General features: G+C 37.4%; 1 protein-coding gene across 1 annotated transcript in view; it reads left to right on the forward strand.

Annotated features, from left to right (window-relative positions):
• The window catches only part of BMPR1B (bone morphogenetic protein receptor type 1B), a 241,493-nt gene that overhangs the window by 50,038 nt on the left and 170,972 nt on the right, over positions 1 to 20,483 (forward strand). The window lies entirely within an intron of this gene.

Consider the following 20,483-nt stretch of genomic DNA (forward strand, 5'->3'; position numbering starts at 1 on the left):
GTGTTGAACTCTTAATTACATTTTTTTGATGCAGAAATCTACCTCTTTCCTTGTTTCCATTTGGCAAATTTTGAAAAATGTGGTTGGGTTTGATGTGACAGTTATTTACCACGCATGGTGCAGATTGACCATCCGTGTGTCCTTTGTGCAGTGCGTTGCAGGTAGGGAACACAAGCCTGTTTCAATTTCTGTTCAAAGGGGCTGAAATTCACACATGGTCATTTACAATTTCTCATGTGAGAGAGGCTGCAGTCTCTAACTGAAGGTGATAATGAGCACAAGCTGATCACTACCTGTTTTGTGGCTGCATCTGCAGATCCACATTTGACTTGTTCAGCATTGCCTTTAACAGGATGGAAGAATGAAGACTCCAGTTGTAGGGTAATGTTTAGATTATCAAGAACAGCATGGCATAAGCCTACTTTTTAAAAGTTAAATAGTTTGGAAAAGAGAAAAAAGAAAAAGACAACTCTAACAAAGCTGAAGAGAAATCAGAAGACTGACCAAAAATCAGTTTTGTGGTTTTGTGCTGATGTAGCTGATCTTGAGGTTTTCTTTGAATGCATTATACAACTTTCTTGATCAGTAGTAGTTTAAAGCTGCAGTATGTATGGATGCAGTTTTTATGAATTTGCAAGTGCTTACTATAGTGTGTATATATAGGCTACTACTACAGGGAATGAGAAAGCTATAGGCACCTTCGTACCCTTATGATTGTATGAATATGTAGACACAGAGAGTTACATTGCCTTCTTGCTTAGCAAAACACAGTTAAAATACTTTTGGTATAAAAATGTTCTTTCAAAGTCTTTGGTTTCTGAATTTGGGCTTTAGCTTTGATCTCAAAAGTTAAATTATTTTTGGAAGAATTCTCAATCACTCATGAAAGGAGAAAGAAATTTTCCTGCTGAAGTGATACATCTATTGGAGGACTTGTGGACTCCTGGTGAAGGAATGTTTTCCAGTGGTAGATTGCTAAAGATGCTGGGTGAAAAATTGCCATGTTAACATACAGAAAAATGTATTAATAATAATTTACAGATAAATTAATATGGCCTGAGCTTAATCTCATTCTGGCAAAACCCATGTTGAAGGAAATGAGAATTTACTGGGTTAGAATCTAATTGAGTCTGATTTTTTTTTCCTCCCCCCCTTCTTTCCTGCACTGGAGAATTCAGGTAAAGTAATAGCCTTAAATATTTAATAGTATATACTGTGTGAACTTGTTGGTTACAGCCAAATAATTTTCTTCCCATTCTTGTGAGGCTCGGGTACCTGTATAAAGTGTAGTCTTCTGGTGGAAATAGTATGCTCTTGTATTTTCTGAACATTGAGCAGAAGTTATTCCTTCTTAGGGATTGCTCCATGCTTCTGGTGCATCCATTAAGCCTTGCTTAGTGATATATGTAATAGGCTAGGTTTGACTTGCTGCTCTTCTTTCTCTATTTAGAAAAAAAATCAGTACATCTGAAGTCTCTGTGGTGTGTGCTTCCCCATGGGTGCACAAACAGCAGCAGCGCTTGCTTGCTCTTTGTTACCTTGTGGAAGTGGAAGAGCTGGGAGTTCACACTTATCAGTACCCAGCAGGGTTTAAGGATTGCACTTAATGACAGAAATTCCCAAACATAATCAGCGGCAGATTCAGTTTCTGGCTGTGTGAAGCTGTGGGAGGAACTTGAGCTATACAAGCCGGATCAGCTAACAGTAACACTGAAAAAAAGTTGTAGTTTGTAAACTCTGATGCTTCCTTATAACTACTACTTCAGTTTAAATACTTCTGCAGTGGCTGAAGGCTTCATGAAGAAAAATATTAACTGTTCCCTGCCTCCTACCCACAGTCTGCTCCAAAACCAATCCCCTTGAGTATAAATTTAGCCTTATTTTCAACATGATATGCTTCTGTATTATACACAGAAAGTGTGTCTGTAAATTGTGTGTGACTGTAGTATGAAAGTTTTGAAAACATGCTGAAAAACATGCCAGTGGGCTGCCAGTTCAGGCTGGGAAAACTCAGGTCCTTGGGAGTGTAAGGCAATAAACTACCCTTCAAACATTCCTATATCTTCCCTCTCAGTTACGATGAGCAGTGTAATTTTTTTCCATCCTGATATAGTTCAAGTTCAAGCCAACAGTCCTCCCCATGTGTGTCTTAATTCTTTATTGCTTGACCCTTTTTAAAAATCAAGGAGCCCTTGGGGCAGCAGCAGTCTTCATACTTGTCTGGTTTATGACTGAGCATGTGCATGTTCTGGTCAGTCTTCTCCCTGAACAGACAGCTGTGTCAGAAAGCAAATGCTGTCCCCAGAAATAATACTTGCCTCAAAGGAGCTTGATCTGCTTTGTGATGTTTTTGGAAACAAAATGCAGGAATAAGCATTATATTGTAAATGAAATGAGGAAAGTAGGGTTGCTGTTTTCCTAAAATAAGAACAGAGCTTTAATACTGTTGAAATGTTTGGTTTGCTGGGGGAGGTTAACTTTCCAGGAAGTTGGATGTTGTCTTGGCTTGTTTATTTTGGATGTTTCCCCTAATTGATTGTAACCTAATTATCCAAATACAAAGCCAGGCCTCTGAAACCGCCACTGGCTGCAGTTGGAAAGATTTATTGTTATTCTTCCACATAAGAAGAAGAATTGAATGGTATTTATGTTTCTAGTAGTGTATAGAGCTGGAAGTGGAGTCACTGAGCCGGTGACGTGTGTGATGCTTTGGGTCTGGGAACTATCTTTCAGTAACTGTTCTCATGACTTTCAGTTTATTGGTGCGTGTTATAATTTTGAACAAATATCAACAGGGAAAGGTTGATTTGTATAGAAAATCATGCAAGGTATTTACCTTTCCTGTTTCATATTCTAATAGTCCATTCCAGATTACTGGTAAACCATTTTCAGCTTGGGATGGTGACTACTATAAAACAAAAATGCTAGGGAATGCATCTGGTTAAAACACACCACTTTCCCACATAATGACTCATTTTCTTTTGTATGTAAGTGTTGATTAGTACAGAAGAGTGAGGTTGGGGGTGGAGTGGATGTTGCTGAATGGAGTGGAACGAGTTACTCATTCTTTAGAATAGCCAGAAGGTAAACTCAAGTGCACTTGAGAAACCACGCTGGAAAATACCCCATGTGTAGTTCAGGTTTTCAAATACAATGTTTACTATTGACTTTTTTATCAGGTTAGAGAAGGAATCAACTCCTGAGAATGCACTGGGAAAAATATGTTGTGTAGGATCTTAAAAGCAGCAGTGTAGCCTGTAGTGCTTTGCACCCTGCACGGCCACTTAAATGTGTGTGGTGTGTCACTTCTACATATGGGATATACTTATTTATGGATATGTTCAATATACACACATATATAAATATTCTCTAAATAAATATATATATATGTATTCATATATAGGCAAATAGGTATATATACACACATATATGCAGACATATATGTGTTAATACATGTGTGTGTATAACAAGGACAAATACACGTATTCTCAAACTGGGGATGCAGAAAGTAGTGGAAGGTAGAATGCCCAGAGGAAGGTTTTTTTTTTTTTTAGTAGGGAAGGAAAAGGGAGTGAAGGGGTTGATGTTATGATGTGCCTGGCAGGACTGAAGTTTGGGTAAGGCTGGGAATGAGATCCTGTTGAGTTATATATTTATATTGCAGAGGGAGAAGAAGCAGAAGTGGTAGGAAAAAAACTGTTAAAAAGCCCCTAAGACGAAGGAGAATTTACAGTGTTTGAGAAATGTGGAAGAAGTCTGAAACCACAAACTATGCACGGAAAAGTTGCTGGCTAAAGTATTAGTTATAATGTGATTAAAATAAAAAAAGCCTGCTTGGGTATTTACAAAAATATGAAAATAATGTGAAACAAGTTGTGGTGGCAAGGACAGGGTAATGTAACCTTTGCAGCTGTGAGGGATCAAAAGCAGGATGTAAACACAGAAACTAATCCCATCTTATCTTGGTACAGAAAGTATGATTTGCGTCTCCCCTGGCCTTGGATGAAAAGACAAGCTATAGGATGCCTAGCAGAAGTTGTTCTAGCCACTGAGAGTGGAAACAAAACCTTTGTCATCGTATGAAATGAGTAATTTTCATCACAAATGCACATCTTGTGGATTCATGGAGTTGTAAATACACTGTTGAAAAGGTGTTGCTTGAGAAGTCCAGAGCAAAAGAGGAGGAAGCTGAGTAAGATTTTGATTTGCCAGAGTTATTTTTTGCTTATTGAGATCATTTGAACTGAATCCTGGCATATTAGTATGAAAATACAGACTACATCAACCAGTGTTGTCTGCTGGAATAGCAAAAAACACTTGGGAAACAAGCTGATCATTGCAGTTCCCTGGAAATTATTATCTGCAGTCATGACTACCTAATGCATGAAAATGTAATGTGCTGTGCCAGGGTAGTACAATAGAAGCATTGTGATAATGTGATAATTTTTCTTCCTGGAAAAACATATTTTAGATCACTGAAATCCATGGGATTGAAGGACACAGTTAAAATATATCATGTGTTGCTGTCCTAAATAGTGTTAACTGGACCTTAAATACATTCCTAGGTAGTGAGGTTGGAACCATAGCACCTCCGTCCATCATATCTGGGACACTGAGATATTCAGTGACTGAATTTCTTTTATGTGTTATGCATGAACAACATATTGCAAACTACTGAAACCATGCGCGAAGATACTACATTTTGAAAATCACAGCTCTGTGTCTGGAATTGAATTAATATATTGCACAGCCTATTGGCATGTTGAATGAATGTCTCTAGAGACCTACAAAAGGAATACTTATTTGGAGAATTAGAAGTCAAAACCAATGGACTAAGCCTGCTGTAGAGATCAAACTGCTGCACTGAGAAAATCAAAGTCCATGTGTGTGATTTAAACCATGTTTGACATGCCAGGCTTTGGTTTCACCAGGAGACTCACTATGCTATTTGGTTATGTTTTTAAAACCCGCAAGTGTAAATTAGAATGAGCTAATTTTATAATTATTCCCAACAGACACACAAGTAATTTAGTCTCAAACATGTTTATTTTATAAAGACACAATCATTCAAAAAAGAAGTGCTGAGAAACCACAAGTGGTTTGAGCAATAGAGGCTTAGAGCTTTTGCAAACATGCACGTGTTTAAAATGTGGTAGCATTTGTTTAAAAGCCATTGAGTGTTCTGTCTCTTTCTTTGCAGTTTTATGACTGTCCTTAAAGAGTAATACCAAAACTGGGTGGAAGAGTTGTTTTGTTGATGGTAGTATTAGCCATTAATTTAGTTTAAATTCCAGGAAAAACCTCAGTTTTTCAGACTTGAGGAATAAGGAACAAAATCATGCTTGTTTCAGATGCTGCCAGAGGAGAGACTGATCCTGAGACAGAATAGAGAAAGGGATTTTTAAATTTTTTTTAATCCTAAAACCTGATGGATTGTTCATTCTGCAGAGACAGGGATACCACTTTAATAGTTTAAAGAAGTGACTGCTCACAGGATACAAATATGTTGTGTGGAAAGGGCACCATACATAAATATGTTAAAATCAAGATTGTACTATTAGCCTGTATATAAGCCCTTAAAACAGTGGTTAGAAATGGTGAGGGTCTCAGCAGTTAGTGAGCAGTTAGTTATCACCAGGACTTCTGATAGTTGTTTGGCACAATACGAGAGGAAAAAATGCCCCATGGTCTTTGGGGTCTTACACAATGCATGATATGATCTTATCATTTTTTGTAAAATAGCATGACTAATACAAATTAGAGTGAAAAACTGCTCTCATAGACATTGCATTTTCTGAGAGCAGTAAGCTTTATTGCAGTAAGCTTACAAAGACTAGTTAGTCTTTGCTTCTTTTACTAGGAAAGATTAAACTAACAACTTTATCGTGGCTGTAATTTGCTGTCAAAGCTGAGTTGTAGCCTACTTTGCTTCTTTAAGGTGTTGTTTAAATAAATCTGTATTTGTCTTTTTCTAAGCAGTACTTTTTTTTCTGTTTTTGAGACAACTTGAGGGGGGGGAAGGGAGACATTTATTTTCTGTAGTGCGGATATAAAGCTTTTGCTAAAATTTTTGTAAGATTTCTAAATACATCTAGGTAGCAACTAGACTTTTTACACTTCCCATGTAAGCTTTTAGGATCACATCACTAATCCTTCATCAGGCCATGTATCATGTTTTAGGTTCAAGCTTCTGTAATAAGTTGTTTAGCTGCATCTGAAGCACAACGCCACTGGAGTTAATATATAAATCTCTATTTATAAATTTCTATTTCAAAAATTCTTCAAAAATCAAGCACCAATTTTTCAATAAAGGTAATAGGAATTAAGACTATAACTTCATATAAGCTTTTAAAATTTAAAGCCCTGTGCAAAATAGGATAGTATGGTTGAGAAGTTGAAGTGATGTGAATTACAAAAAAACTGTAGCAAAAGGTTCTTTTAAATACCAGACCTTTCTGGCAATTTCTGTAAAATTTCTAGCACAAAGTAGATATGAGTATTTTGTTAGTGAATAAGAAGTTAGAATATTTTAGTCTTTCAGTCTGAAGAACTCACACTGATTTAAAGAGTTTTTAGATTTTATGGAATATTGTAAAATGCAGTTAGAACTTTTCACTGAATTCTAGATAACTTTTTTAACATCATATATTCATTGGTTTTGTTAAATATACCAGATTCATAGCTTCAGTGAAAAATTAACTTTTTAGCTTGAATGAAGAAATATAGCCCTGATGAGAACAGATTTTAGTGGCTTGAGGAAAGGAATTGACATGAGTATTCATGTCAGACTTCTGCATGAACTTACTTTGTACTTATCTTCTGCAGTGTTTTAATAGTGGTCATCAAGTTTCCAGCATAGTCTGAAACTGTAATTCCAAGCCTTTTCCTTTGACCAAATGTACAAGCCATTGCTCTCACTGCTTTTTGCTTTAATAGGTATGCCTCCATATTTACCTTTCCCATCAGAAAATGTGTGTTTTAAATTGTTGAGTGCAGGTTTTAAGATTACTTCCAAAGCTGGAGAACTCTGTGCAGCAACAGGTTACATGTGGTACGTCCTCATTCACATCTCACCAAGGCCAGCAGAAAGGCACCTACTGATGGCGGTGGGTGGTTGAGCACCATGGGTTGCATTCTCCTCTAATATGCTACTGTATGCTTTTTTATGTTAGTTTACAGGGTTGTATGCTAGAAATGTATTTTTGTAGTTTTGGTTATGAAAATGTTCTGCCTTTCAATGAAGTTTTTAATGCACTGTTTCACCACTTCCATATAACAAAGAGGTTTTTTTTGATAATAGGACATCAAAATCCTCAAATGTTTTCATCTTCAAACTGGAATTTTATTTTAAATAGTTACTAAAGTTGAGAACTTATATGCTTGCTTCCTCTAAGTTTTAATGCTGAAATATTTTATTTACATGGTTAATTTTCTGTACGTTATTTGCAGCATATGTTTTCCTATTTAATTTTTATTTGCTTTTTTTATGCCTCTAAGACACATTGCACTTTTTGAGGTTGGATGTTGGGCTTCTGTTTTGTGAATATTGATTTAGAGAAATGGGAATTAATGTTCAGTATAGTCTTTGTGTCCCTTGGTTTTGAAAAGCAGTTGTAATGGGTGATTCCTACTTTTTTTACTTTAATGGCTTTCAGCTGTATTTAGCCAGTAATGTTTGTTATAAATATAATTCACCAGGAAAAAAAAACTAAGCAATTAATATTGCAAAGCTGCAACAACAGAAAGTGTCACTTATTTTGTCAAAGCTGAAAGAAACTAGTTTTAGTCTCAAGGTTTCCGCAGCGATGTGATTTTTTTTTTTTTTAAAGTCTACACATCTAAAACACGAACAAACACATGAAACCTATGAATATTGTTATTCTGCATATATCTTTAGCATTTACAGATATATGAAGAATTGCACTAAACACTAGTGCTACAAAAGAAAAGAAAGGTCCTTAGCAAATGTGGTACTATGTGGAGAGAACCTCAGGTTGGTAAAGTAGATATCCCTTTTTTTGTTTCATATAGCTGTGAATGGTGAGGATTCCACTTCCCTTTTTGCATGCCTATCCTTCTGTTCTTTTAAAATGTTTTCAGAAATGTAAATATTGTCAGTAAAGCTTTGAATATAAAGACCACCTAGAGAACATCTTCTATGAGGGTCACAGTATTGACTTGAAAAGAGTAAATGTTTTGATGCCTGAAAGCAAAATAAGTAAATAAAAACACTTTTGAGATTTTCTAGCTCTGGGCATATCAGTATATATATGCGCACACACTGTGGGAATTTTTTAAACAGTGCAAAAAAACCTAAACAAAAAGAGGTGGCAGATATGGAGATTTAGGAAATTGTTTGCATAACTCCATGAATTATGAAATTATACTTTGATTTTAAATACTTACATTCTGCAAATAAAATTTAAAAAAATCCTCTGACATCCAGAAAGTTTATTTTAGAGGCTTTTTTTTCCAATTGCATTTAATAATATTTATAGGTATCACATTAATATAAAGTTCAGCAGTGCAAACAAAATTCACAGTAAAGCCCCTCCATCTGAATGTATACTCAAAGAACTTTCTCCTCAGTTTTCCTCCATTAGCGTATGTGTAGTTAAAAGCTACAATTAAAATGTCATCTGAGATAGGTGAGCAATGAATTTGTTTGAGACTGATCTGAGTCCAAAAGATTAGGAAAAAAAAAAGAAAAAGGATCCTACAACACTTCAAACATGATGCCTGCTCCTCTTTGGCTGCCAAAGTTACCCTTGAAGACCTCGTTTAAAATGATAGAGATTTACAGCACTTATGTGCATAGTCAAGGAAGGGAAATGAAAATGTAATTGCAAGCAGTCATCAAAAGCTCAGTGTTTCAGTTAGTTTCAGTTAAAAAGCACAGCTTATTATGAAGTGACATGCTGAAGTTGGCAGGATTTTGTCAAGTCTAAGCTGGAGCTAAATCAGCTGCAGGTAGGAGATAAAAGGCCCAATCCATACTCCACCAAAGTAAATTGAAAGCTTCCCAACAGATCTAAGACTTTAAAATTCACCAAAAGATTTTGATTGTGTGTGATAAGATTTATTCTTTTTCCTTTTTTTTTTTATTTTTCTATAATAATTAGAAACATTACTTTATTCATTTGCATATGTTTAAATAAGGAAAAAAAAAAATACTGTGGAAGTCATTGTGTTGATCCCAGACATTGGTGGCTGACTGGGTGTTTTGGAGAGTTCAAGAGTGCCTGTTAGCCTGTGAGGCTATGATCATCAATACTTGTCACTACATGTGAGTACTGCAGCACAGCCAAGCCATGTGGATTTGAACCAGGTCAGATGTGAGAACTTGCTCATGTATTTGTCAGCCTGGCAGAGCACACAATGATGTATTTATAGCTGCCTTGTACCAGCTGCAGGAAGAAGGATGATACCTAATCTGGCATAAAATCTACCAAGATAAAATTACTTTAAAAAAAATTTAAAATTTATTTGTATCAGCAGAATGACTTGGTACCAGCTTGGGGTTTTTTTTTGTCATGAGCTTTCACTGCATTTTTAGGTACTGAGCACCCAGAAGCTGCAGTTACCATCTTGTTGAACCACATATTACAATTATTATTACTGCATATTAATAATTTAATATTATTAAATATTTGAACTCTGTTGAAGTAAATTGGACTGTTATCTGTTGTTAGCGTATAATTCATGGAGATTTTTTTCCCCCTCTTATTACAAAGAGGATTTTCCATGAGAGCGTGCTTTCTCCTCTCTCTTCTCCCAGTCTGTCCTCCCAAACAAAACTTGTGTTTTTATTTGCCATGATGTAAACATTTTTCATAAGCAGGAGCTACACTATTAAGATGGAATCATACTATTTTTTAAAATAGGAATTTATTGAGACATGGTACTTCTCTGTTTTACCAGCATCACTGGTGTCATGGTGAACCTGACTCAGGAATATGAGTATGGTGAATGACATAAATCTCATAAAACTTGGTATTGAACAGGGAGTCATGGACTTATTGTAGTAAATGCTTGTGGAATTGCACCATCAGAGCAGATCGTAGTGCATTAGTATTTCACATGAGTGGATCTTATCAACGAAAGGTCAAAAGTTGTGTCCTTTTAGATATTTGTTAATATTTTCAAAGTTTGGTCAACATGTGGGCTTTTCGCAGACATGTTTCTTGAAGAGAAATGCAGGAAAATAAAAATATACAGTTCAGTTCTAAGAAATGGGATGATCACCTGGGAAATATGTTGGAAAAGGTAATTTGGGAGGAAAAAAGAAAATTGTGAGAGGAGGAAAAATTGTCATGTTTCAATTACAAGTGCATATGCACACATGCTGTTCTTCCATGTATAATCACATTATAGTTCAGGACAAAGCAAAGAGAAAAGCTTATGCAGATTTCTGTAAGTGATCCCTGCAACATGAGATGTGGGATGGGAAGAGCTCTGAGGAATGCCAATCAGGTTTTTCAGGGTTAAAGAAGAAATTACACTTTCATTTCTCGACTTTTATTTTTTTTAATTAACATGCTATCTACTATGTTTATGTCAATAAATAACTGAAAATAGTCTCTCAAGGGTTGGCATTTACATGCAGTTGCAGAAGTGTCAAGAATTTCAGAGTAGCGTCTGGTTTCACTTCTCAACTTGCAGTTCTGACTCAGGTAATTCATTGTTTGAATGCACAAATTTGGTGGCACTCAATAATCACTGGTGACAATTTCCATCAAAGAAAAGAAACCCAGGGCAAGTGTCCAGATTTAAAACAATGTACAGAGCAGATTTGTCTGGGTTGAACGATTTCGCTTGTGCAGTAATTGCCCATGAAGGGTTTTGCACAACCACTTTTTTACAGTTTTACTGACTGCTGTGCATGACCCGGAGTCGGATAACTGTAGAGGTTTTTGCAGGGTCTATTGACAGTATGGACACAAGTAGGCAATACCAATGCTCAGGCAGGAGAATTTGATGGATAAGATAAACCCCATATAAACTAACAAGCATATCCCTTGGCTGTATGAAAGAAGATGACGGCTGTAAGGTCACATTAAAGTCCTGAATTGTTTAGGAAAGCTTATGTCTTCCAGCTGGGAAACATCACACAGACAGTTCAGAATACACCAAAGTTTTGGTTTAACAGAAACACAGAAAGTCAACTTAGGTAATTTTATCTGCTGCGTTCCCTTGGGCCAGTGCTTTGGAAAGGAGAGTAAGATCTGTCATTAGTCATTGTTGCCTCTTGTGAGCTATTAATTTATTATGTTCTTTTATGTCTTCATGTATTTTTGTAAATAGTGCTTAGATTAAAGTTAAGTGTATGTATTTGTAAAAACAGATGGATTGGACTTTCTTTTTCCTCTGAGTAGGGCTGGTACCATTTTACTCATGTTAAACATCTACTCTGCTGTCTGTGAAAGGTTTGGTAAATTTAGAAGTAAGATTAATGGTTGGTGAGAAGAGCAAGTTGCAGAAAAGTCTGAATCCAGTTTTTCTCACTTTTATTAGCAAAGGAACAGCCCATGTGTGCTGGATATCTTTAGTAACTTGGTAGAACTTCATATACCCACCTCTGTACTTGCAAAGGGCTTTTGGGGATTGCTAAAGTGCTGCTCTATCCCAAGGCTCTGTGTACAGAGCTGTGAAAAGGTCATGAGATAGCTTTGTAAGAACTCCTGAAGGATCTTTCAAGGTGAAGTGTAAATTTAGCATTGTTGTTTTATTAAATAATCTTTCAACCTTTCCAGCGTTTGATCTTGTTACAGCAGTGCTTTGTGTTGAGGTAAATAGGAACCTTGGAAACATGGTGTGATGCTGTGTGATTAGGTTCTCCAAAATTTGTGAATGAAACTGCCCTCATGGGAGGAAACTGAGCCAGGATGCACACATAGGCACTCCTTGAGCAGAGGGTGAACTCAGCTTTTACAAAGGACATTAGGCACAATCTACATAACTTTAAAAGTCTCAGGCAAGTGTGACTTGTCTTTAGATGAATCAAATACATTCTCTGACTGCTACAGTTTGATGATGAGTATTGTCTGACTTCATTATACCATAGGCAGCTGTTCTGCAATTTTTAAAGTCTCAGATTCAGTAAAAAATGAATTAAGAACAAAAAGAATTGCAAGAAAATTTCACTGCTGATCCTGGTATTCAGCAGCTCCAGGCAAGCAAGGTGATGACATAAAATTAGGATGCATGTTCAGGTTAATATTTTGGCAAGGTAAAGGGTAGGTTAACGAGGTAAAGATATGATTAGATAAACTCGTGGTTTAATTTCTCTTTTAGTTTCTCATTAGGTCTTGCCATTGGGTATAGTTAGATGTTGCATGATTTTATGCATTATATTGAAAGAGGATATTGTAATTTGGATGAAGGCTTTGGAGTGAACAGCCTTCTGGCAGAGGAAGAGTTCTCTGGGGAGGATGGATCCTGAAAGAAGGGACTTCAGGAAGAATCAGAGCTGCGGAAAACCTGGCCTGTTAATACAACATGCTGTTTCTTGGTTCTTGACTGTAACCCTGGAGCTGCAACTCTTCTTTGGAGCTTAGATTATGCCCTCTAAATGTTGTTTTGACCATCTTTTTTTCTGTTGAGGGTGTATAATAGAGGTTTAGCAGCATCCCACTTATTTCTGGGGCAGTTCCTTAAGTAGAAGGACAAGGGTTGCTGAGAAAGAAGATGAAACTTGGAGAATGTGCTCCTGAGGAGGAAAGGAGGGTTGAAGCACATGCAGAGGTGTTTTGGCACTGCTGTAAGGTGTCGTGTGGGTTACCTGAGTCCTACACCTACGTACTGATGTAATAGTTGGGGTGCACTTCTATGATAGGCGAGATAATACTGACTTAAGAGATGTTTTTCACCCTTTCTTAGCTAAAAGAAAAGCTCATTTCAGGCCTAGATGCAACACTGAGGATGAAGGCTCTTTATCCAGGGCTCTGCTTTCTTCTAAGTGGGTTTTTGGATGCCAAAAATGGATTATCTCAGTGTTGGTACCAAGCTTGTCCTGCAGCACAGTGAAAAGAGGAATCCAGTATGCGTACAATGGAGATAATTTTTCCCACTTAAACTGTCTGTGGCATGCATGCTTGCAGGGGGTCTCTCCCAGCTCTGTTGTTTTAGCTGTCTGAATGTTCGGAATGTGGGGTTTTTTGGTTTGAATTGTCCATGAACAGATGGCTCAATTGCCAGTGGTTGCTCCTGCTGCTGTTCTGTTCTCAGGTGCCTCACAGAGAGTGTTCCCAGCTGAGAGCCTGCCTTATGTGCTGATGTGAGTGTAGTGCTCCAAAGCTGGAGAAACCTGAGAAGGAGAGACAGCCTTCCTGCAAGTAACAGATGGTTACTGTTTTAAATACAGGAAAAAAAAAAAGAGGATTCCTATCTAACATGCAGTGGTGGGAGAGAAGAGAGGGTTTTCTTGGTGGGGAGGATGTGTGTCTGTATTGTCTGAAGGGAAAAGAGATGGAAAGATGGATGAAAAAGAGAAAAATGGATTGGAGCTTTTTCATATCCTACTTAATCACAGTCATATGTCAGGCTGTTTGAGAGGAGGAGGGAGGGGATGGCTTGTTGAAATGTGTAGCGTGCTGGAATTCTGCGAGTGAGCTGTGCGGTGTGGTGAGTCCTTGTGGCTTGCTGCTGCCCTGATGAATAGAGCCTTTCCAGAGCTGCCAAGCCTGAAGCAAAAGTGGTCAGGGATTTATTATGAAATGTACCAAACCTTGGCATGGGGCTAATTGCATATAACAAGGAGCGTGCTGGAAACTCAGACCTGAAAGGTGACAAATGCAGAAAGTATTCTATATCTGATGCTGGTGAAAGAGGTTTTGTGCAAGGGAATGTCTGTATGTCTGTGCCTTTTGCTAATGAGCTCCCAAACACAGCTGCATGTTTTCTTGTTATTAGTTTGGTTAACATAAATGTAGATTTCTTGTTTTGTTTATTTTTTTCACAGCCAAAAAAAGAGAATAGCTATATGGCTGTAATAGCTGAAGTTCTCAAAGCAAATCTTTGGGTGCTGTCTACAAAGTATCTGATGCACATATCAAAAGAGAATAAAGGTATGAGCCTGGATATTAACAAAATACTGAAGCTGAGAGTTTGAAACTTGAATATAAAGTTTTCAAGAGACAGCAAAAATAAATTGTAGACCTTGAAGAGAATACTCTGTTCCGTATCCCCAGTGGTCAAGTAATACATTTGTACAGCAAGACTGGAGTTTCTTCAAGTTTTAAAGTTTACTAGACCTGCTGGATCCGGATCCTTGTATGTGTAATGTTCATTATCATATTATACAGCATAGACCTGCACCACACTGACATTTAATCCAATGAAAAGCTTCTTGCTTCCTTTCAGTGCTTCTTCCTGTTCTTCATGTATAGCCATAGTTGCATTTTGAAATCTTGTATTGGTCTTTAAGGTCAGACATAGTTAAGCTTTTTCTGTGGCCATGCCAAGACAGAGACTACTGCTTCTGTCTTTGGAAGCCACCAAACTATCCAAATGAGTATTTTAAAAATCAGAGGTACTTCAAGGAAGGGCATGAAATGAAAAACTGGGAAAAAAACCAGAAACAACAACAAAAAAATCAACCATAGGGTGGATGTAGAACTTAATTGACTTGATGTTAACTGACACAGGAGCTAGACAATAGTGAAATGTATTGTAAGAAATAGAAACAAATGCTGCAAGATTTTATGCTAATAATCTTTCTTGTCAAATTGGAAACTTTCTTGTCAACTTTCTTTTTTTTTTTTTTTTTTTTTTTTTTTTTGGAGAAAAGCAGCTTTTGAATTGATGTTTCAGCCAGAAAACCAACATAAATCCATACTAAGTGATTTCTATTGTTTTTCTTCATAGGTCATGTGCTTCTTGGCATTTCTAAAACTTCATCTAAATTATAGGGTCTGAATAAAACATACTATCTCAGTCTTCTTCCTGGTGGTGCAAAATTTGCTGTAGTGAGGTATTGAGGAGAGACAGATGAGCAAAGTAGAAGCTTCTTGTATAGCATTGCCTTTGTTTCAGTTTCCTGTCATGTTGATAGTCAAGAAAGATTTACAAATGAAGCAAAAGAAAGCACAAGAAAACAGAAAATAAGCATGCTGCACACATTCACTCTGGTTCCAACAAGAGCTTTTATATGGAGTATGCAGTCTAAGGCACTTGGTTCAGTGAATGTATTAGCCCATAGTAACTTCTTGTGTAAATACTGATACAAGCCTGACACGGTGTGCAGAATAAAATGTTATGAAGTTGTCCTAGTGTAAAGCTTGTTTTGAGCATAGGAGGGTTATAAGACCTACGAAGGTTTTTATTATTTAAAAAATTAAATGCAGTAGGTGTCCTGTAACTTTGTAGATTTATTCCTCTCAAGAACTATTCTTGCTGGCTTTAGCAGCATCACAGAGATGCCATTTTCAGTCAAAAAAGCTGTTCTTGAACCATTCCCTAAATCTATGAAGCCCAAATAAGACTTGTTTTCTTTGGCATAAAAGATATATATATGTGTGTGTATATATATATATATATATATATATATATATATATATATATATATATATATATATATTCTATTTTACCTTCATTTTCCACAATAGATATTCAAGATTTTTATAGAAAGCTAAAAATAGTTTTGATATCAAAATGATGGTGTAAGTTTTATAAAGATGCTGCCAGTTCGATCTGAACAGATAAAAAGTTGTATTTGAAAGAAATTGAGTAAAATAAAAGGAAGGAAAAGGACCATGGAGTTAGAGAGAGGATCTCCATGTATTTCTAGAGGGCTTAATTTTCCAGGGTGTAGAAGTTGTTGATACCTTCTATCATACTTTCATCTGTGCATGTTACAGTAGCTTTTGTACCTGTTACAACCTCTGCCACTTTGATAATGCATAAAATAGACAAAATCAAGCTACAAAAGTCAAGGCACATGGAACATGGTGTTTTCCTTTGTTTCTCCTAGATGTGGAGGTGCTGTGCAGTTGTCACCTGAGGGGCTGAGGGGCACACACAATGGTTTTAAGACACATGGTGAAATTCCTTTGGGCTTCAGCGAGGCACACAAATAGTCCTTAAACCATCAGAAGCTTATTATTCCGCATGTTGTCGTGCATACTTAGAAATTTAAAGTACATTTTTGTAAGTGTTACTTGAAACAGCTTCCGTGCTCTGCGTGGCATGTGCTGAGCAATGAGCAGAAGCCACATCAGATCTCATCAGCTGACTGAAGTCTTTTTCTGTCGATTAAATCTGCACTTCAATCTATCCTGGCTGAGGAAGCAGAATTGCAACAGGACACGTGAAAACAGGGACTGCTTTCCTTTTTCTTACTGTTTATGATTGTGCTGATGCACTGCCTAGACCAGCTGCCCAAGGACCTCCTTGCTACACTGTTTGGGGTTCTTTACAATACATAGCAAAACCATGGGCCCTGCCCTGAAGATCTCATAGAAATCATACTTCTTTGCTCTCTCTGCAGGGCTTTGAGTGATGTGCAGGTAAGCAAGTAACTGCAGACTGCCAGGTTGTACTTCTGTCTGTTTTTTGAGGAAAAGCTGGGTGACATTCAATGACCCATATTTGAGTCACTCAGATAAATACTGGCTAATTCACTACAAACATAACTTCAGCTAAAAATGGGAGTTGTTGGCTGGTTTTGCCCAGATGCTAAGTGATGGTGCTGTACCAAAAACTGCCGTGACAGTAGAGTCAAGTTTAGATGCAATTAACCATTTCTGCCACCTTCTCCAGCTAGGATAAATAGTTAGGGCTTGAAGTGTGTGGCAATGGCAGTTTACAGCCAGATGTTTAACCACTGCTGCCTAGGAGAATGTCAGGTTGTTACCATGGGGGCTGGTTGGAGAGGGCTATGGGGGTGGGAAGGAGGCCAGGGGTTAGAAATAACCTGCTGGTGGGGATCTTTAGAGCCTTTATGTAAACATGGCTGGAATGAAAACAAGGTGGGTTGTTTTTTTTTCCTTTTGAGACCTGTATGGCATCCAAGCACAACATTGCAGGCTGAGCTGCATGCTCCCTTTCAGAAAGGCACCACAGTGCAGGAGATGAGGTCCATGAGTCTGATTCAGTGCTCTCTTTGTGCACGGCTGCAACTTTCAGCATCAGTTGTATTTTTGCACTGTGGCTATAAAGGGTGAGGGAGGAAAAAAAAGAGAAAAAAGGGTCATGTTTGTAGGGGGGCGGAAATAGATGATATAATAGCAGTGAACTGCAGTGACAATATTTATCTTTAATTTGAATGATAGTGTCTTAGGTGTACTAGAAAGTAATAATAAAAAAACATACTCAAGGTCTTCTATGCTTTTGAATTTCTAAAAAAATCTCTTAAAATAGAACCATCTGCACTTCTTAATCTGAAAATAAGTTTAAATCAATATTACTAGCCTGCTTTTGTTTTAGTAAGATTCATGGTTTACTCAGCTCCATATTAATCAGGAGTTTGCATGCTTCTGTGTCTTGTTAGAAAACTATGTAGTGGCATGTCATTTAGACAAATTTAAAGATCTTCGACTTATGCAGTTCTTACCTGAAGTATAAACGTAGTTATACGCTTTTTTTGTTTGAGGATGTTCATCTTCATGGGCCAACACCTTCATAAATTTGTGGCATGTGTAGGAGGCTTGTTAAGAAATACTGTATGGTGCCAGCACACGCTTATTTCCAGGAAACCTCATCCAGAAAGGTAGAAGCCCCTGCACTTTGCTGTACAAGATGTCAATTCCCAGCACAGTGCAGGATCAAACTGTGAAATCCTTTTGCCACTTGTTGTGCCATGTTGTTTAAGGCCATGACAATCCTAGGCAGAGATTGTCTCTCTCTCTCACCTACTTATTCTCTTTTGACTTGGAGGAGGTTGCTGGTGGCACCAGTGCACAGCTTTATAAGATGTTCATGTCCGTGCATCTTGCACTGATCCTGCCATTGTTTTAGATAGATATAACTCTTTATCCAAAAAAAAAAAAAAGAGGAAAAAGCAGAGATTTCAGCAGCCTGACAACCTGAGTGACTCCTTTCACAAATAGCTGGTCAGGGCATGGATGTCACTACTTGCTTTGCCTCAGAAAGAGAAAATCCAAACACATTTAAACATGGTGGGCTTTGGCCAGTTCTGTCATCAGCATTACAACCTGAGGGGTGCATGGCATGTTACATCTGCTGCTCAACCAAGAGACACTGAAGGAGCCCACTGAGGAGCTGGAAAATAAAGAAGCCTTCAAAGTAGGGAAATGTATTTTTAAAGGGAAGAACAAAAATCAAAATGATGAGGGACTGTTGGCTTAAGCACTGTGTTTTCATAGGCTGAGGGTAGGTAGGGAGTGAGGACCACACTGGGTTTCATGAAGGAGAAGCTGAAAGGCATGTGTTAATAGAGAGCTTCAACTGTGGAGTTAGGAGTACCCACAAAGTCCCTTGTGTTTTTGCCTCTGTATGTAGCTTCCTGAAGCATCCATTCTAATACCTGTTCTAATGTTGCAACAAATATAATAAGCTTTGGTATGTTTTACAGAAGGTTAAACAGGTTAGTGAAGAAAGAGAAAAATCTTTCTATTTTTCCCCACCAGCGAACCTAAGCGAATAATAATGATCAGTGTCAATTAGAAACAAACCACATTCCGTTTAGTACATAAATGTTAAGCAGAGAATATCCCACAGAATCGTGACTTGCTAAGCACATATACAAATTGTTTGGAAAATGAGTTGTGTTATACAGCCTATATTTCAAAATACATGTGTTCACAAAATGTCACTGCTGACACTTATACACTTGAACAATTTTACTGAGGATTAAGAAACATTAACCAGTTGAAAAAGCTGAAAAACCCTATTTTTGGTTACTGCCTTTTCTAAGCAGATGCTATCGTATTGTTTTTGCTATGTTTGAGGGAAATGAAATTTCAGCTGCCATAACCACATTAAATCAGTAGCTAGTTGCTCAGGAATGCTGCTATTGGCATGTGCTCTTGAAAGCTTATTAAGAGAGATGAGAGTTTGCTGCAATTAGTACATTTAATGAACAAAATCTTCCTGGGATTTTGTGCAAATGGTAGATTGTTGAGAACTACATGAAATCTGTGAGAGATGTGAGAAACAGGTCATATGGCCTAAAATCAGAGCCACTCTTACAGAATTAGTTTGCTTTTCCTCCAGAGATTAACACTTAGCAATTCTGGGCTAAATTTCAAGAAGGGTGAACTCTAACCTGTGCATTTTCCCTTTGCTTGTTTTTCTTAACCTGAAAACAGTTTTAAGAGTGTTTGCAATAAAATGCCAGGAAAAATAAAAAGAAATTAAATAATCCATTTTCAAGCTTTGGGAACTACTCTTTTCAGTTTATAAAGAAAGCTAAAAATACCTCCTATACTCAACAGGCATTTGAAGGCTTGCTCAAGCTCAGTTTGTTCACTATCAGCTGTGCCCAGGTATTTTCTGCTTTAGGTGCATGCCCCTGTAGAACTGCCCTTTGCCCTCCCCTGTGGGTTTGTTCATGTGTAGCACTTGTGGAACCTACTCCTGAGATAGCAAGTAAGCTTCTGTTTGCTGTATAGGATGGGAGAGCTCCAATCTTCTGCTCTTCTCTCCTCCAATCTCTGTCCAGGAAGAAGACTTTGTCCCCGTGCAAGTGTGATTCATATTTACCACCCAAAGGTTTATTTTTTTTCTTCTCAGATATGGAGTATAAAACTAAGTGCACCAAGAATGTTACATGAGCGGAAAGTATTGAAATGCAATTTAAGGAAGGCCTCAGGAAGTGTATGTTGAGATGGTGCATGGTCAAAATTTGAACATATTTGTACTCCCATTGAGCTGAAGCCTAATGGTATTGTAGTTTGGTGTAGTTTTGGTAGGAGATATGTATGTGTATTTTAATATAAGCATTGTTGGTTTGTTTTTTCAAAACTACACAAACCACTCCTAAGCCCAAGGTCATGATAGGCTGGACCAGATGCCAACCCCAGATCCAGAAACATCCAAACCTGGGTACTCATGGGATCAGGGGCTTACCATGTATTTTAGCACACCTCTGCTGTAGCTTTGATCCAGCTGTTGATTATTTTTGTGGTAAAAGTAGCAGTAAAGTAATTTAAAAGCTGTCAGTGGGCTATACATTTTAGACAGTTGTTTTTGGTTCCCATCCTTCTGTCTCTTGACTGTAGTTGAGGTGGTGCATACAATCTGTATCTGATATCAAGTGTTTTGAGACACTGAATATGCTGAGAAAAAACACATAACATACTGTTGCTGCTGAAGGGCTAACAAATACAGTAAAAACATACAGATTTTCAAGTGACTTATTTTAGTTCTTACTTGTGGAAACATTCCTGTGGCTGGCAAGATTTACAGCTTCCTGTTCATTAGTGTCATTCTGCTCTTGTCAATTTTAAGCTAGACTTTTTTTGAGGTATGATTTTGTTCTTTAATCAGCCTGAAGTATTTATTTTTCTACATTGCACCACTTT

This window comes from Pseudopipra pipra, chromosome 4 (genome assembly GCF_036250125.1).
Source record: "Pseudopipra pipra isolate bDixPip1 chromosome 4, bDixPip1.hap1, whole genome shotgun sequence".
In the NCBI taxonomy this organism is placed as follows: Eukaryota; Metazoa; Chordata; class Aves; order Passeriformes; family Pipridae; genus Pseudopipra; species Pseudopipra pipra.